At 42.8% G+C, this 25,573-nt stretch overlaps 1 protein-coding gene across 17 annotated transcripts in view; it reads right to left on the minus strand.

Moving 5' to 3' along the window:
* The window catches only part of EYA1 (EYA transcriptional coactivator and phosphatase 1), a 218,611-nt gene extending 193,272 nt beyond the window's left edge, over window positions 1–25,339 (minus strand). For 11 of the 17 annotated variants that reach the window (XM_069220341.1, XM_069220340.1, XM_069220339.1 and 8 more), the window contains exons 1-2: window positions 24,774–25,339; window positions 261–310 (exon numbers count right to left, since the gene is read on the minus strand). The gene's annotated coding sequence lies outside the window, so the exon portion shown is untranslated. Of the gene's footprint in view, window positions 1–260; window positions 467–24,773 lie in introns of those variants that run through there. The other 6 variants (XM_069220343.1, XM_069220342.1, XM_069220330.1 and 3 more) reach the window with 2 other exon arrangements.
* Window positions 25,340–25,573: the final 234 nt, after the last annotated feature.

A 25,573-nucleotide genomic window follows, 5' to 3' on the forward strand; every position in this document is an offset into this window, starting at 1 on the left:
AAAGAAAAAAAAAACGATAGCATCCAAACGTACTCCTTTCTATCTACCGTGGAAGGCTGAAAAGCTAAGTGGGTTCTAAAAGGATTTAAACGGACACCGTGCTCCTCCACTGAGATGTTTAGCCATTGGAACAACTTTATATTAACCGCTTCGAGGCGCAAACCATCACTGTATTTCTAGGAGTGTGGCTGCGAGGCAGCATGCGCGGAGCAGCGTCACTCAGAGAACATACTCGACTACACGAGCAGATGGGTCCTTACCTGCAGCTCGAAGAAACAGCAGCATCTGAACTGTCTGGAGACGTGTCCGCCTGCGATTTAAAAAATAAAAAAAGCTCAAGGTCGCTTAAGGTACTCCTCCAGAGGACCAGGGTTAAGAAGGAACAAGGGCTGCGTGCGCGCGGGGCCCAAGTGGCCTGAAAGTAGATGAACAGCGGTGCGCAGGCCCGGCCCCGGTGCAGGGCACATTGTCTTTAAGTGGAGGTTGGATCTGCGGCTTCTGTCTGCAGGTCTGCCCCCTCCTCCTCCCCAGGCCAGGGGGGAGGAATGACAGGGCCCGTGATTCATCGCTGGCCTATGACAGCTGCAAACTGCATTACCCCTCCCCCCGACCCCCATGCAAAGCTGCGCGGCTGAGGTGCTTACAAGGTGCCTTCAGACGGCTCTCTTCACAGGTTACGGCGAGGCGGACCGGGAAGGACGCCCCGATGCCGGGACCCCTCGCCACCTGCCCACGGCGCCGGGACCCCTCCCTCGGACTCTTTTCAGCTCTTACATCTTCAATGCGCAGCGCACCGCTCTTTATTTCATTTTGATGCGTTTTGTGTCCCGTATACCCATCTAAATGCCTTTAGGGGTTCTGCATGTTTAATTGTGTTACCCCAGTGTCTCCAATCTGGTTGAATATTGCGTAAATGTAACTTTATGCGTAATTCGTTATATCGTTCATTCGGTCTGTGTTCGCACGATAAGTACTTCGAACACTTCACTAAAACAAACTTACACATACATACGTGTAAATGGTGAGGAAGAGGAGGGGCCATTGGGGCGGGGGGGAGGCCTAAAACTAGTCCTGCACGTGTTTGACTTTATAAAATGGCAGAAACCACGCTGCAGTCGCCGGACCAAGCAATGTGGCGCTTTCTCGTATTTAAAATAATCAGATTGTTTTGGGTCAGAGATGCAATGCTTGACCACGAGACTCTGTATTTTATAACAGTCAGACAATAACAATACAAACCCCCCTTCTTATCAATAGTAACTCAAAGCACAAGGTATGTAGCGTTTCTGTGAGAAGCGGATGAGTAGGGTCAGCAGTTCAATGGCCCTCGTCACTTTACAGGCAAGTGGGACCTAGGGGTTTTTAGGGCAGGTATGTCCTTTCTCTTTTTCTGTGGCCGCAGGCAACTCACAGGTGCACAAAGAATGGAGTTCTGGTTCTTGTGACTTGTTTGCCCCACACAGGGGAGTAGCTTCAGGGGAGGGGTGTGTGGGGTGGTATTTTCTGATAAGCAGTTGCGTACAGGTGCTTTCAGCCGGGTATTGTGAGATGTCTGTCGCATTTCATCAGGAATTTTTACAAACCACAGACAAAAACACAAACACACTCTCTCTGCTTTGAAAGTCATAAAAAATAATGGTTATTTAACAAAATATTGTGTTTTCTCACTTAGTACTCCTAGCAATCCGAATTTCCGCTGCCCCTTAGGCCCCTCTCATGCACCCTGCTTGTTGAATAAATGTTTTCACACATTATATGCCAGTTCGACTGTCGGAAAAATCTGAAGCTCACTCTCCTCTCCCTCCTCTATCCCCCCTCCAAATCTTACTGACCAAGCTGTGCCCCTACCCATAAAGCATGTGGTCACCCCGCTTTACACTCAATGTACTGAAGAGGCGATGGACTATGAAGCTCTAGTGCCGAAATTGCAGAATGTGGAAATCTAACTTAACAATGTAATTCTAGAGAATCGTGTGATCTTGAGCACTTTGGGCTTCTCCCTCGACTTCAGCTGGCGTATAAAAATGAGGGGCGTCCAGAAGCCATTAACACACTCTATATAAATACTGACTTATTCTTCGTCTTTTCTCTGAGTTCCCGACTGGCTCACATATTCCCGCAGTGATATGACCTCCCCCCGCGGCTACCACGTATTGCCAGCAGGTGACAAAGACCAGGTGGGGAAAGACTGCTGCTGCTGGCCTAAAAGCACAAACACGCTGCTCTGCGGAGGGCATGCATTGTCTACAGGGCTGCATTAGAAGCTTTGATGTCCCCTCCCATTCAACCTGAACGGACTCCTCTTTGAGGCTCACACAACAAAGCAGGGGGAGATCAAGCATTTTAAGTGCCATCCACACCAGCCAAGCAGACCTCACTTGAGACATTTCGAAATGCGTTGGTTCAGCTTTTAACAAAATCGTCCTATTGAGAAAACTGACTCTTTATTCGGCACCTAACGCCAGGCAACACCAACACGGTCAGAATACAAAGGAATACTGAGAATTTTCCAATTTTGCAATCATGTGGTACCTGCAATACTATTTTTAGATTTCTATATATAAAGAAACACTCATAGGCCCTGCTTTCCTTTATTCACCCCCTGAATCAGCTGACTTTTAGAGCCCTATAAAGACATTGTAAGCTTATAGTGCATGTTTATCTTTAAATTATAGACTTTTCACTAATTGTCCTTTAATTAAGTTATATCAAACTGCCCATACGAAAGGCACCCTCCTATTGCTCTTCAGAGTTAGACATGGACAGATTGGCTCTGTGCAATAGGCTCTAACTTTACTTTTTATATGAGGAAAAGATTCATACTTTGTGTGTGTGCCTGTGTTTTCATAATGTGCTATTCATGGGAATCATGACTTTCTGATGAATTATAGTTTCTAATTTATTGCAATGTTATAAACTTCATACATTGTTTATTTACATCAACAAGGAAACTAGTTTTCAAAATTATCTTTAATGCAAAAAATTGTACATTGTGCAATAGTGTCATGGTATCATCGGTTATGGTCACATGGCACTCACTGGGAAATTCGACACCCATGTTCTGCATACAACGTTGACCTTTGTTACATGAAAAAATCTTAAAATGTCCAATAGTTTCTTATGCGTATGCTTTGCACAAGTGACATTAACATTTGCCAAGGATTTCAAAGTAAAAAAAACTTTCTAAACTCTAAATGATTTTTTAAATGTGGAATTCTGGATTGAACTCTAGCCAAAATGAACTGCTCAAAAACGTCTGCAACAATTTTCACCACACTTCAGATGCATTTCAACCTACTTTGACTTCATGTTCACCTTTCATGGGTGACACATGGTCAAGCAAGTTGCAACTATCACTCTAAATATGATAAACTATGTTTACATGAAACAATCAAATGCATATTTGGTGAGCACCTGGAAAGAGTATTCCAGAAAAAAATCATAAATTAATGTTCAGATACCACTGAGTAATCAAATGCTAATGACTGTATGACAGAGTATGAAGTCGTCCTTGAAGACACGATCGGAAGAGAAAGGCTGTCCTTATGTATGAATATTTAAGACACCAAGAATCTTTTTAGAACAACATAATTATCATTATATTAATAATGCACTTGATAATAATAGGTCACAAAGAGCAGACGAAAATTAGCAAATAGATGTTTGGTCAACTCAGTGAACATTAATTGCCCTAAGTAAATTAGGTGCACTTTTCCTGATCCTGCTCAGAGTGTCAGGCCAGCATATTTCACGGAATCAGTGCTCATAGCTGCTTGATTATGGCTGGGTATATCGAACTCTGAATATAGAAGGGAAAGAATATCAATACAGCAATATTGAGGCACACAATATTGAAAGGTAAGTGCACAGAGGGAGGTAAGGATTTACTATTCTTAACTCCACAGCTACGTTTTTTGAATATATATACATGGTGGTGTCTTTTTATATTTTTCTTGAATAGAAGCAATAAAACTCTCCTGGAGTGCAATCAAATCAATTTTTTGGCAATTGTTGGTGTTGGAGATTGTGGAGGAATGGTCCTTTCCTCACGCTTGCACCCGTGAAATCTGCGCGCCATAAGGTGGACCTTTGGATGGTGTAATATATATATATATATATATGTATATATATATATATATATACCAAGGTACCTATATGTGGAGTTAGGTATATAAATTGTATAGAAACTTGCCTTTCCATATTCTGACCCTCATTGTTTTTTTAACAATATTCTATCTTGTTGATATTTAGGATCTGATATTCCCAGTCAGGCCTTGCTGATTTAGAATACCTTTACGTATGGTCAGGCAAAGGGAAAACAGCTTTATTGATTCCACTGGATTTGTCAGCTGTCTTTGACACTACAATCCCATACAATTTACAAAGCAAGTCTAGGGGGCAGTGTCCTAAAGTGGGTCAGCTCTTTCCTACAAAACAGATCTCCATCCCTTATCCCTGGCAGCTTTTAACTGACCCGGAAAAAGCTGCAGTTGGCATCACACAGGGCTCATCTATTATCCCCACTCTACTCACCATCTATGTAGAATCACTTGTGACACTAATATGCTTATTTGATTTTACTTTCTACGGTTATACAGATGATACAGAACTGGTTATGAGGGTCAGTGGTGATTTGGTTGACGAAAAGGTTCGTAACTTTATGTCTGGCACAGGATGAGAGAAAACACACTCCAGCTCAACACCAAGGAGACAGAAGTCTTGGTAGAAGGCAACAACTCATATATCTGGTCTAATTCACAGTACCAGGCCATTGGGGGACATGCAGCTGAGAAAGTCAATAATTTGGGCATCCTATTTAACTTTAAGATATCTTTGATAGCTGAATGTGCTAGGGTCACAACTGCCTGTTTTATGGTGATAGAAACTGAGGAAAGTTCTTCTTCTTTTACCTGTCAACTGCCACAAAAATATTGTACAGGAAGATATGGTAGCTCCCGATATTGCATAATGACAATTTGGTGTGTGTAGGATTAACCAAACACCTTTTAGCCAGATGCCAGATTGATCACAATATGGCACCCAGGTTGATCCTTTGACTTAGTGGGAAATACTTAATTTTTCACCACTCAGTAGGTCTTCATTTCTGGCAAGCAAGGCCTTTTTACGACAAAAGACCTATCTTTCTTCAGGAAAAAAATTGTCAGGAAAAAAATCAACCACTAAGACGTTAAGTACAGAATGAGAAAGAGATGGAGTAAACTGAAGAAACAATAATAGAATGAGAGAGAGGACCAACAGGTGTTTGTTTGAGAAAAAGGTTAGAAAGAGATAAAAAAAAAAACAAAGGCTGAGAATGGGAGATGAAGAACGGAAGACATAGAGGTAAGATAAAGAGAAAATAACACAGAAAAAAGGAGAGGGATGCAGAACGATAAAAAAGAGGGGTGAAGGAATAAGAGGCAGCACAAGAGATGTTGAAAGATCTGGGGAAAGTGAAGGAGAGAACGTGAGCAGGTGAAATAGGGGTTGTGAAAGAGAGAAAAGAGAGAGATGAATAAAGTCAGGGTGGGAAAAATAAATATTGAAAATGATGGACAGAGGAAATATCAGTGTAAGAGAGAAATAATGTAAGTAAGAGAGCAGGAAAGAGACAGCCATTGAGACACAGAGGGACAGACATACTGAAGGATTAGGAGCAGTAGTGTCATAGAAGGGCCAGGAAGGTAGAAAGAGAAAGAGAAAGAGAGAGACATAGAAAAGAATGAGGAAAAAGGAGGAGGGGTGGTGGCATGGTCAATCTGATTAAACACAAAACAGAGGCTCAGTTCTACTAGTCTAGAGTCATGCATAGCAAAAATTAACAGGAACTGACATTATACAACCAACAAAGTCTATCAAATGAAGATATAGCAGCTAAAATGTAGGCCAGACTCCATAAATTATAGATAGCCTGGGAAAGTCAAGATATCTCCCACTGGGAGGTGCAGATACACAATTCCATGGTCACATGCATAGACTAGTTCCCTACATCCCAGAGAAATACCTTTACACATGTGAAGAATTTGCAGCTTAGAAAGCCACTCACGAGGTACATAAGTGGTACAACATGGAAAGCCAGCAAGTTCAGACTTTACACCCAGTGTGACAGAAGAGAAACGGACAGAAGCGGAATAGAAACTGAGCATCTTTCCTTTTTCCACCCAGGATACAAAATTATGCCAAAATATACCTACTGAATATCTCTGAAAAAAAAATGCTTTGGAAGACAAAGTGAAGAAACTCTATGCATCATATTAAGACAGCATACAGAGGAGAGTGGAGACTAGCCACATTCAAGATGACTGCTTCCCGAGAAGATCGATTGGCTGATGCCCTCGCAATGCCCATCACTGCCTTCTGGGGACCCCTGTAGCCTGACAGGGAGTTGGAGAAGCATAGGAGAAGAAGCTTTAAGCCCTCCCCAGCTACGTGCTGTTTATCATAGCATCATGAGGAGTACCGGGCTCTACTGCCTGAGAATCAGAGCAAATCCAAGGAAAGGATGTTGTGTTAGGATGGAGGCTCAGGTGATGTGTTGGAATTAAGCTTCCACTGAGACCTGACCCTGGAGCTGCCTCTGGTGAGGAGAGAATGATTGACTAAACCGGTGAGACTCAGCAGCCATATCCTGACTGAATCACAGACGCAACTTGAGACTCCTCTGTTAGCTGTGTCTTGGTGAGGGAACATGGCCAACAGGCTAAAGAGCAGTCAGGATTGGTTACCCTGTAGACTGCCTACGTCACACCCTTGTAAGCACTGTGGATAAGGACCAGTGAAGTGAAACCAAGACATATGAAAGCACTGAAAGCTCTCATATCTCTGATGATAGTTTAGACCCTGCCTTGACTATTGATAACCATCGGAGTGCACTTTTTCCTAGTGAGAGAGGCCTGTTCCCACTATGACAGAACAGTGGGAAGAGGTGTCTTTTTAGAACAGCGCATGACGAACCACCATGCCTTTCTCTACCATGTGGTGAGACAATACCTAAGTTGTCAGTGTCAGATCAATACTTCCTACTAAGCATTGCTTTGAATTAAATTATACAGCAGGGGAAGGCCAAATTATGTGGCAAGGTTGAGTAAATTATGTAGCAAGAAAAGACAATGTGGCAGCATAATGTGGCACATTTTATTATAATAGTATGTCATTATTTTGTCATTTTTACAGTTAACACTGGCATTGATTGCACCTCATTATTTCCACTTTGACACTCAAATATAGCAATAAGTGACAGAAAGGTAACCAGTCAAGCTTTACAAAGGGTTTTACCCTGTGCAGCAACATGTGTAGCAGCGCGTCCAGTACCTTTTGAACCTTTTGAGCTAGAATCATTTTTTAAATTAAAATCTGCAGCTTGTGCAGTAGATCGTGGATAATGTGGCAAATGCAGCAAATCTATAAGTATGTGAAAAATTAATTGGCTGTACAAACACATAATTTCAGTGCCCCTGAGTAAAAGACAAGACTGAGTCTAAAAAATGGAATAGAAAAAAGGTGGTCAGTTCTGCCTTAAAAGTACTCCCGTTCATATCTCCTCAGATTATTCTCTTGGTAAAAACATAAAACAGAAACTATTGGAGTCCTGGAACCAGCAACCATGCTGATTATAATGGAAAAAAAAAATAGGAAATACGTAGAACCTGATGTGCTGGAAGATTTCCAGGACACTTTAGACCATTCACCCATGGGTAAAGTCCTTGGATCCCCTAGAAGAGATCAGGACCATCAGAGTCAATCTCATGCCACCTCTTGGATCCTCTCCTCTAGTGAGTTCTCGAGTTCAGCCACAGAAAAAATCTGCCATCAGAAATCTAGGGATATGATTTGATGACAAGTTGTCTTTTGAAGCCCAGATCAGGAAATTGGCAGCAGGATGTTTTGGTATTTTAAGAGATAACAGAAAGTTAATGGGGATACCCCCTAAAGAACCATTGTTTAGGCTTTAGTAACGTTTCACCTTGACTATGGAAATGCACTTTATCTGGGTATTTCTCAGTCCTTGCTCAGAAGACTTCAGAATGTCAAAAATGTTGCTGCCTGTCTTCTGTTGTGGTTTCACATTTTCTGGCTAAACTTCATTGGCTTATAAAAAAGGGTTACATTTCACGCTTTGTGTCTTGCATATCCAGATTTCGACTATAAGGGCCAGAGCTTGCTACGTCTTTTGGTTCAACCTTATATACTAGCAAGATCTCTAGGATCATCAATTGCTCTTTTAGCAGTGATGGCCCAAATTTCCTAAAAGCATAAGTTGGGCCCTGTCCTTTTCTTCTTTGACAACTTAACTGTGGAATCTTCTTCCTCCTAAGATTAATAGCTCCTCTGATTAATTCAGAGCATGAATGGTAAAATCTTGTCTGCCTTCTTTCTTTTCTATTGCTGCGATGTTCTGTTTGGTAGCCTTGCACTTTACCGTGAACTAATGAGAACAAAATAGAATACTTTGGGGGCAATGAATAGAGAAACATCCAGATGCTCAGACAGGAAACTCCTACACAAAGCCATTGAAACGTAGCTAAGGATAAAGGCACATCTGCCTCTCCCATGAAGTCAGAGGCTTCCATTGTCGCAAGCACGGACACACCTCTCATCTGCCACCTGATATCTTTGTCTCACATAGAATCTTGCCCAATACCCATTCTTTCTTGCTGTTGTTTTAAACGACTGTAACAGCATTGTATAGTAAAGATAATTAATGTTGTATCATAATCCTCCAAATAATGTAGGTCTTTCTGTGATCTGCATTTATTCCTTCTTTTCTCGTATATTTTGTTAGAGACACTTTATTTAGGATAGCCTGGATATCAGACTGCAGGGAAACAATGATTAGTGCACCCCCTGTGGGTTGGATTTGGAACAAGTGCCCTCTCTGCTGTCCTCCCACTATTGAGGAGTCACACCCCAAAGGATCCCTCTCAGCAGCCTTCCTATGGCATGTGGCAGATAGACAGTGTGGCTAAAGTTCAGCCTGCAGTCTATCTCATATGAGTGGGTCTGCTCCACACAGTTCCACACACAGTTCTACTGTCCCATGTAGGACCTGGATATCCCTCTTTGACAGCATATTTACCACCGTTCCTAATTACAGTGGGATACCTCCCAGTCTCTGCATCCTTGTTTACTAAGCTTCACCTTTTATCTGTATGATCTTTCTAAGGGTTGTTTTGCACTCTCCAACACATACTCAGCCTTCCCTGCAAAACGCACAAACCCCTTATTATGCTCCACTTAAACTCTCTCTGTTTGAACGAAACACATCCACCAATTTTCTCCCAACTTATGCTGGGACACATGTAGTCTACCATCTCAGCATTGATCAAGTTCACTGGTGAATGTGAATAGATTATCCCTCTCTATTAGGAGAAAAAGTTCTGACACTGCTTGGATTACAAACACCACGAGGTGGTACTTATGCATGGCAACACACCTCTCTCAGAAGGAACCTGCTAAACCTACACTAGATTGGGTAGGGCGAATGGTCAGTAGAAGGCAATCCCACTCCTTTGAAAATCTGTCCAGAACATCATCCAGAAGTTCGAAGAAATGAGAAGTAGTGATACCTATCTGGAAATTTCTTCTCCACAAAACCCCTTAAATGTTGACAGACACAAATGACAGCTACATTTTTTGCCAAGTTGAATATGCCAGAAGAGGGTTGTCTGGTGGCTGTATTTCTGCACCTTATTCCAGTAAAAGGATGTTCTTCTCACAATTGTCCAAACGGTTTGTTAATTTGCCTTACATGATTACAATAGGAGGGTGTGGATGGACTCTGTCATTGGATTCTTTCGTAGACCAGCCGATCAGTAAGTGTAATGGTAATGACAGATTCATGACATATAGGAGATTAGCGTTTATCAATATTGGGGTTTAACTCACACCCTGGAAAATAATTTTTCTTTCTTCTATCCTGGACATCGAGCCTCCTTAAGTCTTGACTGTTCGCTCATAAATGTCTCCCTCCTAGAAAGGGATCTCAAATCAATTCCCATGCAATGGAGTTTGGATGTGGGCCATTCCTTAATCCTATCAACCAATCAAGGATGCAAATGGACAAATACAAACTTCCAGTAGGGCAGTGGATTCTTAAGTCACGAAAACAAATCCCCGGTGACCTCAGCTCACCACCTCTGGGCTGCCAAAAAGTCTACATGTGGAGGGCAATTTATGTGAGACCCTGCCATGGCAACACCAAAAAAGAACAATTACAGCTGGAAAAATTGCTTAGATCACTAAGCACTAGCTACCAATCACCCACCTGCATTGAGCCAACAATTTGAAACTGCAAAATTTCCCCTTAACTCTCTTTACAGAGCAAAAGTAGAAACAGCATTTGTAAAACCAACATGAAATGGAGACATGAGCATGGGAAGGAAGGTGAGGCACTGTTGCCTGCCCAACTCAGACAAAGTGAAGCACAAAGGGCAACTGAGTCATACACAGTCTTGGTAGAAAGCTGCTGAAGAGTTTCCCCTTACTACAATTGTCTATGTGAATCATAAATACCTACCAAGGCTTTAGAGGCAAAATGTTTTTTAGAATCTCTGGTCGTACCCTCATTAAATTCTGAAGGGAGTGTGTCACTTGATGAGGCAATCACTTTTGATGAAACAACATCAGCCATTTCTGACCTACCCCCCTGTAAATTCCCTAGTGGAGATGGGTTTATTGACAAATTGTACAAATAAGCGAGGACCTGCTACCCCCGCCCCCACGTTCTATATGGTGTTCAACAATGCAGAGGAATCTGGAACTCATTTCTAATATGCCCCCGATATCAATTATCCGAGATTAGCAAAAAAGCATCTTAAGTGTAGCGGCTACCACCCAATTGCTCTGATTAATGATGATATGATATGAACCCTTGCTTGCCATTTGTGGGATTCAAGAGCACTTCCTCAGCATTCACTAGTGATCTCAATAGTTGGGGAGAAAGCATGCAACAATTTCAAGGGGGACCATCTAGTCCACCTGTTGAATAAGTTCAGATCAGGCAAGGACTTCAGCTACATAGTGTTATGGTTTTGTAACTCTCTTAAGGCCCAGATTAAGTGTGGAGGCTTCTGGTAATAAATTACCCCAGTGTGAAGCAGGCTAGTTTAGAGTTACCCTTGTTCCCTCTCCTCACTCGGGATTCCCTAACCACTGTGATGAGGGCATCAGGTGACATTCAGGGATTCCCCACCTCTTTCCACCAGAACCAGTTTTCTTATAAGCAGAAGACATCCTCCTAACAATCATATCCCCTTCAATAACCCTGCTTGTGGTGATGTAATTGATTCAATCTTTGTTAGAGTTCTCTGGATGTAAAGTAAATACATGGAAATTAAAGGCACTGTCCATACCTCACACTGCAAAAGCCAGTTTGGGAGCCTATAAACTATGATGGGTACTGAAGGGCCTAAAGCGTCTTGATATTTTTGTCAACAGAGGACTTGCAGACATTATAGAAGCCAATTCTAATACTTTTGGGAAAAAAGGCAGAATGATTATACTAGGTCGTCACAACTCAATAATTCCATGTGGGGTCATATGCAGATATGTTTTTGGGATGTTTCATTTGCAGATATAAAAAATACATCCTATCCAGGGTCAGTTCTGTTTTCAAGGCATTCCTTTGTAAACGGATAAGACATAGGCTAACATTACTTAAAGTACATGTTCACTGGACTGCCAGCAGTCTGCAACTGCCTCAAATGGATTCATATTATCTAGCTCCCCTGATGTCCCAGTTGGCCTATCTTTAGTATAGGTTATCTTCTCTCTGCAATGGATTGCATAGAAGAAACAGATATGGACAGTGAGTGAAGGACTGTGTGCTGTATATTCACACAAAGCATTACCAGTACCTACGGATAACCCTGTGCTCTGATCTAAGGTAATTTCCTGGAAACATGCACATACATAGCTCAAGGTAGACCCCTTCTTTGTCAATTCAGCCCCCATACGGCCAATGAGAGTATTTTATTAGGTACGATCAAAGTATAGTATGACCAGCAGACCTCTAGAAGGACTTTGAGCTTGGAACAATTGAGTATTAATGGTATCCTCAAACTCTTTCGCACCTTGTGAACAGAATTAGGCCTAGACAGTACCCATCACTGGCAAAATTGCCAGCTATCACAATGTTTGAACAAATCGGGCTCCTCCCGTATTCAGCTACAGTAATCCCCTATTATCAAACATTTAAAAGTTTGGGGCGGCTATCGAATTTTTCTTAGATTATGTAATGCATTTATAGATAGCCTTTTATCTGAACCATGTCCTAAATATTTGTGACAGTGAATGTTATGAATTCACAGTTCTGAGGATGACTAGGACTCATTGCTTTTTTAATGTGACAGAGCTCTCAGGGAGGTTAGACTCAAATGTTGATTAACTTTTGTTCGACACACAATTTCGGTCAATGGGTCTTCTATCAGCGGGATAGTGATTCTGCCTTCAGCATAGTTGGCATTATTGCCTAATGTAGTGGTTCTAGGTATATCGTGAACTTGTCCAGCCACAAACATAGATAGCAGTGGCCAGACTGGCGTTAGCAGAACTATTAAGAGCAGCCGCCGGTGAATGTTCAGTAAATAAAGTCACGGGCAACTGGAAATATACTTCCAGATATGCAAGCCTTTCCTACGACCACTGACTGTTGCTCAAACAGATGACACTGGCTCACGGTTGTGTGGTTCACTGCTGTTTTCATTTTAAGACTGACACATGCTACATATCAAGCCACCCCATAGAGTCACGCTCACAAGTCCAACAGATAACTCATATTAATGGTATTTATGTACCTTGTAGAGTGTTATAGACTTATAAAATTGTGAGCATTTTTAACATTTCATACAAGAGTCTGGGGATTGTTTCTACATAACCTCCAATTCTGGATTTTTTTACCCATTGTGGAAATACTGGAGACAGACAGAAACAATTGATGGATAATCAGAGACAATGTGATCAACTCTTTTGGTGTATGGTGATAATTTTGCCCTATGCCTTACAGTTTGAAATCTCTCTGAATTTGCTATAGTTGATAACATAAATCCCTCTCCCCACTATCCATCCCTTAGCTACCCTCCCTACAACCTTGGATGTTTATTACCCTAGACTAGTCACTTGATTTCGGTTTCTCTCCTCGATGGACATTAAACTGCTGTTGACTTTCTTTCCTGCAGCTTTCTCAGAAGGGCGCTGTTGCAACTGCAAAGCGTGCATTGTAACCTCCTTTATTAAGATTTGTTAATCCGTGCGCCTTATTACTATGGATGCCACTGTCTTCGTTCAACTAAGAAAATAAAATGAACAAATGATATATAAAAGGGAACCTAGAGCGACAACAGAAATGGCTGACTGACAGTTGACACTCTGCCATTATTCTATACATAAAATGTGATGTTAAGAATTTCTACCAAACGTTAAGGGTTCTGGTAGCATCGTATCCATAAAGCTGAAGGCCAGGTCGTTTGTAAATATCACCCGACCCCTGACTTTTTTTTTTACAATTGCTGCTTCTTCCTAATGCTTCCTCTATTGTCTTCTCCCTCTCAACAAATGGTGCTTCTGCAACTTGCTGCTAAGAAAGTGGCACTTTTTCTTCTTTAGGATGGGTACATGCATTGAAAGCCAACCAACACTGCACATGCGCTTTCAAATCTAAAAAGTCTTGACGCATCAAAGAAAATGCAGACCTTTTTGCGAGGAGTAAGGTGTTGTCTGACTCTCAAAATAGACCACGGACTCGCACACCTTTAACAAAGTTGATTTTACCACGGGGGTCCCTTTTATATTTTGTTACCAGTTCACCTCGAGGTTAATTGCTCTGAGTTTTTTTTTTTATTATTATTTTTAATCAGCTGCCAAATTTCATGTTGGTTTATGGTTGGGAAAACTAGGCAGCTGACTACACCTTTCCAAGATGGCGCCAGTAGTCCCTTGTCTAGTTGTCATGTCCCATAAGTACTGGGGCCATCTTAGAAGTTTTTTTGGAGAATTCTTGCACTTTCACCCACAGTCAGCACTATTTTAGTTCTTTGTAGTCTGCCGCCTAAAACTTGGGCCACAGGCTGCAGGATACAAGAGTTTTGTTTTTTTAATTTTTGATGGGGCCCCTTAAGGCTGCTACCACTGTGACCAGGGAGTCTGAGTCTCCTTTCCAATCCCCCATATGTAGCCTCAGATGTTTTTTTCTCTATTCTGTCAGAAGGGCCCATAATAGCTGCCACGTTTCTCATGTCCTTGCATGATGTGCTGATCCAGACCATTTTTTTTTTTTTTTAACTCTGGGACTTGTAGTCCTGTTTTATAATGTAATAAACAAAACTACAAGTCCCAGAATCCAAAGAAAAAAGCTGGACTGGAGCAGCACATCACACATGAACCTGGGAAATATGGCAGGGCTGGAATATACCCTGCATACTTTAATAGCAAATGCAAGCTGATCAATGTTCTCGAGGTCTGAGGCTCTACGTTTTATCCACAGACCAGAAGTGGTCGACAGGAGGAGAAAGTGCAGCTTGACCAATTGAAGTCCTTAATTTTTTTTAAAATATACGTAATCCACAAATGGCCACAAACTCAGCCTGCAAAAGTCCATGAAGTAAAAAAGAAATGGTAGCGATGTACAGTAGTGTTATCCCTTTCAAGCTGCACATGACTGTATGCAAAGTGGGGGTTGATTACAAAAAAGTAGCTAAAAACTGAATTATGCTTTTCACTGAAATGGTCTAGTTATGATATACAATGAACACAGCTCACGCCATGTACAAAAATGTTCAAACAGCACTGGAAAAAGGGTAACAAAGCAATAGGTAAACATGGTGGACAAAGTGAGATATGACATGCATTGTATAACTCACAATTTTGTGGTTTGCATGTTTGAGCCTATACCAAAACGTAGTTTTTTTTTTTACTTTTTCACTGCTAATTACCCACAAATTATGGCACTCATGACATCTTTGATACCATAATTGATAATGTAATTTCAGTTCCTTTCTGGATAGTTTCAAGATCATCTGTCATGCAGTGTCTGAGGAAAAGAGGGTCCCAAAACGCAATTTTCCTATGCAATTTGTCCAGTGGAAAATTGAACAGTGATATTGTGTAAACAGCTGAATGGAATTACACCACATTTAGTAGAAAACTAACTTTTGGCCCAGAAAGTGTGCAGGTTGTGATTTGGTGTTATTCTGTTCTGTAGTTTTTGAGAAATTAAGGTTAAAAAACTTTGTATACGTGGACAGATAGGATTGCGGGAGGCTCGTGAGAGTCACACAATTACAAAACTTCAAATAATAAAGTAATCGGATTGTTCAAGAGGGCTTTTTCTTCCCATCCATCGCTTTGCTCCAGAGGGAGCAAAAGGCTCCTGTGAACTGGTTTGGGAGCTTGCACTCTGATTGGTTGGCCGCAATATATAGAGAAATGTTGTGGATTTCATTTCAGGAAACAGGGACTCTCAACATGTCCTGGACTTTAAAAAAAAAAAAGAAATAAGGGGCAAGATCGGGGTACCCTGACCCCTTGGATCTTATGGGGGAGTCCCAGTGGGACCCCCCTGTGGCCAAATTTTAAAAAATATTATGTGGGAGTTTCATCCCAGGGGTGTTCTATGGGAGTCAGCGTAGCCCCGGGGCTCTTGCAGGAGTCCGACAAGAATGCAAGGGCCTCGCTGCCTTTCGTAAGAGTCTTGCAGGATCAGCTAGCTCCTGCTGACAATCAGGATGGTTGCTAGTTGGGGAGCTGACAGGGCCGTGGGTCCCTTGGACCTCCCCTCGTAGCTCCAAACAATACGTGCAGTTGCTGGGTGCCTCATGTGGGTTCAGTGCATCCAAAAAAACACCAATAAAATGAAAAAGCAGCATCAATTTAAAATAAAGCAGAGTAGTCGCTCATTTTGTATTCACTGCTCCCGTCCCAGGAGCACCTCATAATACCCCACAGAGCTTTTTATATGTATTGTTTGTTCCTCATGGAGCTCCAGTAGGGGACGGGGGCACAACCAACAACTTATTTAAATGTTTTGGGGGGCTGCAGGAAGCTCAGGAGACCCCCAGGAAAGTTTAAAGAAAACTAACCGTAAGGCTCCTGGGTCTTTGAATACATGACTCCAGGAGAGCTACCATCATTTTCGAAGGACTCTGAGCTAGAGCTGTATGATCTTCAGTTGGAGTGTGGAGACCCTTTCTGATTGGCCCTATGCCTGCATTATGTGGCCAGAAGAGTGTTATAGAAAGAAGCAAACATATGTTTATGGGTCCTATGCCTACATTATGTGGCCAGAAGAGTGCTAAAGAAAGACTCAAACATATGTTTATGGTAAATTTGATTACAAGTGCTTTATTTAAAATATTTTAGTAACAATTACTATTATTGAACATTGTAATGTGTGCATGGATAAGGAATGCACTGGGAGGATTATGGTTGATTAAGTTGGTTTTATTGTTAAATTATGATATGGCTGATCTATTAATGTGGTTACCTTTTGACAAAGCCACGAGGTCTGTCTTTTTTTAAAAGACATGCACAACACGGTATTGGCATAGTTTAGTCATAAAATCTTATTTTATGTTTAAAAAAATGAAATTCACTGAAAAAATGAAAAGTTAAAGTGATGTTATAGTTACGTTTAGTAATAACAGTTTACATTATATTTTTTTTAAACTCAGAAATTCATTGAGGAAAAGAAATGTTTAAGTAACTTTATAGTCAGGTGGAAACGTCATTCAGAAATGTAACACTTTTAACTCAAAAACACTGACATTTATCAGTTATAGTTAACTGAAGTAATTATAACTTCCACCCTTGCCATGCACTGCTTATAAGCACAATTATTACTTCATTTGTGACATGTTCTATGACATCATTGAAAAACATCAATGATGACATCTAACACTAGATCATTTATGACTTCACTGCACTTTCAGCTTGAGTTTTTTCAATGAATTTCTGAGGTTTTTTAATGTGATGCAGCATGTTAATACCATACTGAACAATAAAATCAATTTAACATTTGTTTTTTAGTGAATATATATGTATATTGTTGAGTAATGTATTAAGATCTTAGCTAGTGTTAAAAATCAGAAACTGACTAAAAAAAACAAAGATTAAAATGATAAAGATAATGTTTAAAAAACAAAAAACACTGGCATTTACAAATTACAGTTTACTAAGCTAACTATAACTTGCACCCCCATTCAAATGCTCAACCCATAATATTGTCCCTTTTTTAAGAAAAAAAAATACATTTTATGAGTGATGTAATATATGAGGTCATAAGAAGTGCATGACTGGGAATGCAATATGTGAGATCATAAGCAGGGCATGGCTGGGGCAACCTATGGTTAGCTCGAAAACTACAACTTGTGACATAAGCTAATATCTTATTACCATACCTAACTATAGTATCACTTTAACCTTTGCTTTTGTTCATATTTAAACTTTAGCATACAACCAAGCCCCTGGAAAACCTATAGAAAGCCACATGGCTTTGCATGACCTATGGATGTGCGTAGCTGGGGATTGACTGCAGAACCTGGCCTCCATCCAACTCTGCAGTGTGCTGCTAACCCCCTTGCTACACACAGCAATCATCCAAGAACGGGGACCAAACCCTGAGGCGGCTGGCCACATAAACCATAAACCTATATTGTCTTCTTTTTCAGAACATAGGAACTGAGTACTGTAATTTTGGCTGCAACATTTTCTTCAGCGTAACAGACAGCCAATCAGATTGCATGGTTCTAATGTAACAAATAGACTGTGGGGGGAAATCCATCAGCCAATCAAAAGGCCTTTTTTTCAGTACTGCAGGGCTCCCGAATGTCCAACTGTCCAGTTACGCTTTACTTTTTAACCCCTCCGTGCCCAACCCAAGCCCCTATTTGAATGTCAATTTCTGGAATACAGGTAAAGAGATATACATTAAATCACAAAAAACATGCTTTCTTATTACAGTTCTAGCTTTATGCCAAATTTAGTGTAATTTCATTCAGGCATTTTTTCTGTATCGGACAGCAAAGTTGCCTGAGGAAATTAGTTTGGGAAATTAATATTTTGGGATTCCACCTTTTTCTCTGCCCTGGCTTGATTGGTCACTGCAAAACGTGCTATGAAGGAAGCGAGCGAGGGGAATTTACTTTGTTACTGGATAATTTTAATCAGATTCGTCAAACAGTACCACAGTTATTAGAAAAACAAAAAAACATTCTTTAAAATTAGCCTTACTATGGAATCTTTTACTAAGCTATACCGCTACAGTGGTGAATGGAACTGTGTTTTATTCTATATATATTTTTTTTCACTTAAGCCCACAAAGTAATCGCGCTCAAACAGTGAAGGTACAAAATAATGTCTTTATTCACCACAACCTCCTTTAAGATGTGTTTCAGCCCAGCCGGGTCTTGGTCCCATGACATTCAGTTACGTGTATAGATATATTAGTGCAATAAGTGAATGGATGTAGTTGATGGGCAACCATGTACAGCCAATCAGTTTGAAACCACGCCCTCACTCATCAGTGGAGGGCAAACATCCTCCCAGAGACCTTTTTTGGCTTCCATCCATATACAAGCTCTTCAATTAATTCTCACGTAACTCTATTAGAATCCACAACCCTATGAAAACACATACTGAAGTGGGTCAAAACGAGTTGAAACAACCAGAAAATTGGAGAAAAACAGACTCAAGTCTGACAAGTGAATAACAGCTAAATGACTGAGACAGTACATAGAAATTATGATACAGCTTCAAGTCCGTCCCTGAACTTCACAAGGCAGGGTTCACCGTCATTCACTTGTAGCAGATGACTTATGTCAAGATGCATTTCAGTGAGTGTTTGCGTGTGTGGATGCATTCTTGGTCTGTATGTGTGTGAGCCTGTCTGTCTCTTTATGGGTGCTTGTGTCTACGAACATGTGTGTACCTCCGTGTACGTACGTTTTTTCCTGTAGGTAGGTTGGTGTGTGTGTGTGTGTGTGTGCACTGTGTGTTGGTAGCCAAGCATGCATTCAAAAATGGTAGCTACATTGATGCGCCTCTGCATATGCCTATGCATGTACGCATTCAGATACATAGGCATATTCATACGCAAACACATTCATATATGTGCAAGTATACAGACCGTATGTGTGTGTCTGTCTGTCTCTTCATGGGTGCTAGTGTCTACGAATGTGCGTGTACCTCCGTGTATGTACGTTTTTGTCGGTAGATAGGTAGGTAGGGTGGAGGTGGTGGTGTGTGTGTGTGTGTGTGTGCTGGTAGCCAAGCATGCATTCAAGTATAGTAGCTACATCGATGCTCCTCTGCATACGCCTATGCATGTACACATTCAGATACATAGGTATATTCATGCGCAAACACATGCATATATGTGAAGTATTTTGGTTTATTTTGCCGTATACAGCACCTCGTGGCATCTGCTGAAATACTCACACAAACCTACATGTCATCATGTTATCTTAGTTATCTAATGCTGTCATTCTTGTTATTTCACTCTCATTCGGCCCCTACGTCATTTCGCTATATTTTGTTAAAATTCTTTCAGACACATACATCCTCACGGGCGTTTCAGTCACATTTACATTTGTCATGAATTCATACGTATGTATGCAATACAAGCAGCCAATAATGAATTCATATGCTGAATTATAAATGCGTGCTCGAGGGTATGGTTTGTGCATAGCTACCATGTGCTTGCTATGTCACCCTTATTTTCATTGGGTGTCCTGCACGCGTTTCCTCTGTGTCCGGTGGATCACGCAAACATGTGTTCCGAGTTTGCCTAATTAAAAAGACGACGTTTTAATCAAAATAACTCTAAAACAACTAATCCTCACTTAGGCTGGTCAGCTGAATCCACAAAGTGGCGCAAGAAAAATAAATCCGCGCTCAAGAATGCGAAAGCAGACAACAATTAGAGACAGATGTGGGTGAAATTAGTCACAGTGTACAAAATGCTACACTTCACGTGCTTTCGGTTTTTTATGGGACTGTGGTCGAAAATGACACTAGCGTAGAAAAACAAACGGGTGGGAGTCTCTCGAAAAGCGCACCTCTGCTCAGGGCTCCCCTCAGGTGCCCCTGCTTCATGATGGGAGTCCACCAGTGCCCTACAACCTTAATAAGATAGGTGTCAAGTCACCTGACGACACAACAGTGCCCTCGCAGTACAGCACATGTGCGCCCAGATTTCCAGCTCCAAGAAACGCTGCTGTGATTTACGGCATTGCAGGGCCGCCACATGGCATATACTTCAAACGGCACGTTCAGTACACCCAGCCCTCTCTCTGGCATCTGTCACTTTCACAAAGTGCCACTACCTTTCGTGCTTTCATTCCAGCGCACCTTGAACCTTTTTGTGGAGGTGGGGGGCACATAAACTGCCCAGGTGTTGGTTACATGCACAAGAACACTGAATTACACGTTTAAGATCTGCCATTTTGCTCTATTTTACGCTTGTTGTTGCAACTTAGATTAATTTTGATAGTTACAAATTCTGCTAAACTGCACCGAGGTGCTGTTTACTTACCAATTTATTACATACGTGCCATTTTGTCCAATAGTAATGTGCTGTTTCAGCAATTATGTGTTGGAGGAGTGGTATTTAAAATGTGTGAGTGGCACTAATTTGCACCAAAGTGCTACTTTGGACAATACTACACGGGCGCTGTTTTTGTTCCCTTTCTTTGTTATTTCTTCTAAAATTGTGCATTGGCGGAAGGTATAACCTTTAAGGGTGATGCTAATTTGCATCAAACTATTATTCAGTGCCATTTTACAGCATTATATGGCCGTTTTCATTTTTCTCCATTCATTTTTGCAGCAGCCAGTGCGGTTTCGTGGCAGCAATAACCAAAGTTTGTGTTTTGTCAAATAATTCACGTTGTTCACAGAACGTTAAACCGTATTAAGAGCACACACCGGGGCCGCAGTAAAGTGAAGAAAGGCCTCAGGCAGTCTTTACCTAAACCCAAAAAGCAGTAAGAACAATGTATAATTAGTTAATGAGGTCTTTAAACTGGCCTTTCTCTAATTAAAAGTCTAATTCCTCGCAGATGGGGCCGGTGAGGTACAATTTGTCTCCCTCTCGTTGGCCTGCAGCTGACAGGGGCCGAGAAGGGCCAGGTTAAATCTGTGACCAGGGCGCTCTTGCCCGCCAATGACTTCCAGAAGGGCGGCCGGCTCTGAGAGCCTCACACGGGGCTCCGGGAAGACGCTTTATCACCCTCTGCCGCCGCAGAGCTCGCGCTGCGACCCAAACCCCGCCGCTTCGGTACCGTTTATTACTAATCAGAAACATCTGAGAAGACGTCGCGCGCCGAGCCAGAAAGTTAATATTGTTTTGCGAAAAGTAAACTGCAAATGCGAGAAGCACTTTCACTCGGCGCGGGGAACAAATAAAATCGAGGTGCTTGTCTAAATTCTGGATTTCGAAATATATGTTTTTTGCCTCGCCGGCCACTTTTTTAATTACATGACTATAATTTTATACACGTGCCTTCAGGCGAAACGACCTTTTGTAAAGCGAAAGTTGCACTCGCGGTCAAATAATCAAGAATGTTTCTTTAAGCCAGGTTTGCGATGCTTAAAACTACATTTTCAACGATCTGGGTGAAAATACCTTTTTTTCGATTGGAAAGATATTTGTGTATTAATGTGTTTGTCTGTTTTAAATTCATCACAGAAAATGTTTAAATTACATCCGAAAAAAACTCTCATCAAAATACTTAAAATAGTCAACCCAACCAGACTCTCCAACAAACACCAGGGTCGATCCGCTGCAAGATTACGCACGGTGTTCTAATTAGTCTCCACATATAGAATTAAACCGCGGTCAAACCTGCGCACTGCTTTTTTCGTTGTAGATTCTCGCTCATAAAAATAAAATGCGCAGAATAATAAAAACTGTTAAATCCGAATTGTATATCTGTTAAAACTGATGGGATGAAGAATTTAAATGGCTATATTTCTAAGTTAAACACTTTAGTTACATAAAAAAACACGCCTTTCCAATCACCGAGTGACATGTAGATGAAAAGTAGGATGGGCTCGCGAGACAAAAAGCTCACATGATGCCTCATCTACAACGAAATGCATTTTAGCCAAGTGCACAGTGCTGCAGAAAGTGCTACCGGACTTTGGTGCCCAGGTATTTAGGGGGGACTGGCCCCTTCACGCAACAATTGTTGTGTTTACACAACAGAGCTGCCGGTTGCTCAGTCAGTTGTTGTCAAGGATTGTTTGGGTTTAGAAACCGGTTCTGCGGCACTTCAAGAGAGGGAGAAGGCTGCGGCCTGTCAGCGCTGCTCGTCTCCCCACCCCCTCTCTCTCCCACCCCCAGACCGCAGCAGTCCACATGTACGAGAAGAGGGGTGCAGGCCACATGCAAGAGAAGTGTGCCAACCGCGTACTTCGGGAGAGGGGGCAGCTCCATTGCTCCAGGATAAGGGGCAGGACACATACACCAGGAGAGTGGGCTAGGACACATGCAAGAGAGAACGGGGGAGACCACATTAAAGATGAGTAGGGTGCAAACCACAGGCTGCAAGCGAAGGCGCAGGACACATTCTTCAGTAAAGAGGTGCACGCCACACCATATTAGTGAAGTCCACAGGAACGGGACAAGGCGGCAGACGACATAAACCAAAACATGTGAGCAGGCCACATACACCCGAGAGGGGTGAGAACCACGTGCACCAAAGAAGGGGTGCCGGTGACATTATTCAGTAGAGAGGTCCAAGCTGAATGCCACTCGAGATGGGTGCAATCCACGTGAGTGGTGGAGGCCACATGCACCAGGAGAGGTGTGGAGGCCACATGCACCAGGAAAAGTGTGGAGTTCACATTCACCAGGAGAGGTGTAGAGGCCACATACACCAGGAGGCCAAGTGAACCAGGTAAACTGTGGAGGCCACATGCACCAGGAGAGCTGTGACGGCCATGTGCACCAGGAGGGGTGTGCAGGCCACATGCACCAAAAGAGGTGTGGAGGCCACATGCCCCATGTGTGGGGCCAGATGCACCAGGAGAGGAGGAGAGGTGTGGAGGCCACATACACCAGGAGAGGTGTGGAGGTCACATGCACCAGGGGAGGTGTGGAAGTCTATCTGGGAACTCGCGCGGTGATTGGTATCGAATTGCCTCACCCGAGTCCATCTATATATTTTTACTTGGGAGAGTCCTCCTTGCTTAAATTAACTGTATATGTTTATACCAGTGTCCAAAAACAATATACTACATCTGGATTTAATCAAACCAGTGTGCAACTGGGTAAGTGTCATTTTCACTAGGTACTTTTCTGAAAGGCAAAAGAGACCACCATTAATTTGATGAGTTAATAAAAACTAGGGGAAATGTACAAATTACGTGTTTATAATGATACCCCAATCATGATTTAAAATACCTCATGCGATATTGATTCATACTAATTCGCATTATATTTTCCGTTTATTATTTTCTAGTGTGACAGAGTGGGCCCCGCTGTCACGTAGTGCAACTGTGCGCGTTTATTCTGTACACGTTTGAGCACTCCTGATGGGGCTTTTCGCGTTTCAAAAAATCAGATATCTGCAGCAAAAGGATTTCCTCTTTCCCCGAGTCCCTAAAAAATATTCACCAATTGCCGCCTAATCGTCTTCTTCTCTGAGGCCTGTTGCACACTCACTCTTCCTGCCACACACCAGGTAAAGGGCTAAAGAACTGTCAAAATACAAAGCTCAGTGAGTGAGTTCGGGAGGAGGGGCGAGCGATAAGTTTAACAGCGCTGTGTCACAGACCTAACTACTTCAAAGTGCTGAAATAGGCCAGCTACAGCACCTTCAGCAGCAATCTTGTGTAGCCTTGCAAACTACATCTGAGTAGCATATTCTAGCAGAGAGTAGGAAATTCTAGTGTCAGCTTTTATGTTGTACTTGCTGAGGGGCGCACCTCTGAGAAATAATTGTAGGGGCATTTATGGGTTTTGTGGAGAAGTACATTAATCTCATCCATTGCTTTAGACCCCTTTAGAAACATCAGTGTGAGGTGGAGAAATCTTCCCCAAAAGGGCCACAGAAGGCCTCTTTGTGTTGCCACATGGTGGGGCAGGAAAGGGATAAGGTGCCCGGGTTTGCATTTGTACCATCTTTGTGTGAAAGCAGGGGTTTTAGTCTCAGATCTATGCACTGTCTATGAGGTGGTCTGTAATACCTTTCATTGAACCAAAAGAACGAATGCACAGCGCTCTCTCCATTAATAAACCTCTAGGCGCTGGTCTGATAAATCTAAATATTGTTCAGTTATCGATAATAAGGCTGTTTGAAGACCATACACTCACTATGTGTGTCAACAGAAGGGCCATGCGTGAAGTCAGAAGTTAACATGCTATCCTATCCCAGCTCTGCGCGTATCCTGTCAGTGTCAACCAGATAAAATCACTTCTATCTAGAAAGCACAGCACGCGCTCTGGATATAAAAATGGAGCACACTATACATGCAGCAGTGCACGTGCGATCTGTCCGGCAGCACAGTATGCATGTTACACGTGGAGTGACCTTCAACACAATACATATGCAATCTAGCCTGCAGCACCGCACGCATGCACCATGTGGTGTGTCCTGCAGCAGCAGCCGTGTTAGGGCCAGCATCAGTAAGTCTCCAAGTGAACGCAAAGTGAGCCTCTTAAAAGCTGTAAACATCTTGAAAGGGGGCGAGGGCCCCCCTGGCAGCTGCGAACCCCGCGGCCCTGCTGTCAGCCCTGTTGTAAGCCCTCTCTGCGCTGCAGCCAGGCGGGTACTCACAGTGATCGGGTTGCTGCCCAGCCGAATCGACCGGAATGGGTTTCCCTCTCAGGTTCGGCTTCAGCGGCGCCTCATTCTTCTCATTGTTTTATTCCCAGATAAAGTGCGCTCCCGAGCGCCGGGGAAGTGACAGGGTCCGCCTCCAGAGGAAGAGCAGGAGTGCTCCGCGCTGTGACAGACCGAGGATCCTCCGCAGCCCAGGGGCTCCTGTCCGGCCTGGTCAGCTTCCAGCCTGCGCGTGAGGCTCGGGCTGCTTCCACCGGTGGGAGCTCGCCGCGGCTCGTGCTGCACTCTGAAGAGAGCTCGGGCTGCCTCGGCTCGCGCCAGCCACGCAGTACAGCGCTCTGCTCACAGCTCGGCGTTCGCCAGCCCTTGGCAGCTCCAGCAGGCCAGATAAGCATCTACCACCGGGAGACAACAGAGGGGAAGAAGCTCCTGCACGCCGAGATGTTTGCGGATTCTCGCAGCAAATCTGCCCCGCAGCCCAAGGCTTTCTCGCGGTGTTGTCGCTGCAAACCACAGCCTCGCTGTGCTCTTTACCTTATTGGTTTAACAGTCACGCGCCAGAGCACTGCAGTCCGTCCGCCTCGAGGATGCAGAGTGAGGTTTTATGCAGATGAGCAGGGCAGGAGCTGAACTCGAGCACATGCAGCCAAGCGCCGCGTGAGCCACGGCACCTGTACGCATGGCACCCTGTCAGCGTAGCACCCTGGCTGCCCCGTACCTGCTACCTACAGGACCTAGTCAGCATAGCACAATACCTGCCCCGCACCTACGCCTCCAACACTTCGTCAGCCACA

The sequence above is a fragment of the Pleurodeles waltl genome, chromosome 2_2, assembly GCF_031143425.1.
Source record: "Pleurodeles waltl isolate 20211129_DDA chromosome 2_2, aPleWal1.hap1.20221129, whole genome shotgun sequence".
NCBI lineage: Eukaryota > Metazoa > Chordata > Amphibia > Caudata > Salamandridae > Pleurodeles > Pleurodeles waltl.